Raw genomic sequence first — 236 nt, forward strand, 5'->3', positions numbered from 1 at the left:
CCCGCTCCTCATAGTCCGGGCGCCCGCCGCGGGGTGGGCGCCGGGCGGCTGCGGGCCCCGGGAGCCGGGCGGAGCCTCGCCCGCCGCGGCGGGAGGAGGCGGGAGCGGCGGTGGGGGGCTCCCGGCCCCGTGCCCGCCTCCTCCCCGTCCCCTCGGGGCCGCGGCCGCCCTGCCCAGGCTCTCCGGGAACTCCGTGGGGGCTCCTCGGGAGGGGCGGGAGGGACCCCTTTGGGGTT

This window comes from Corapipo altera, unplaced genomic scaffold (assembly GCF_003945725.1).
Source record: "Corapipo altera isolate COAL_440 unplaced genomic scaffold, ASM394572v1 107b, whole genome shotgun sequence".
Taxonomy (NCBI): Eukaryota; Metazoa; Chordata; class Aves; order Passeriformes; family Pipridae; genus Corapipo; species Corapipo altera.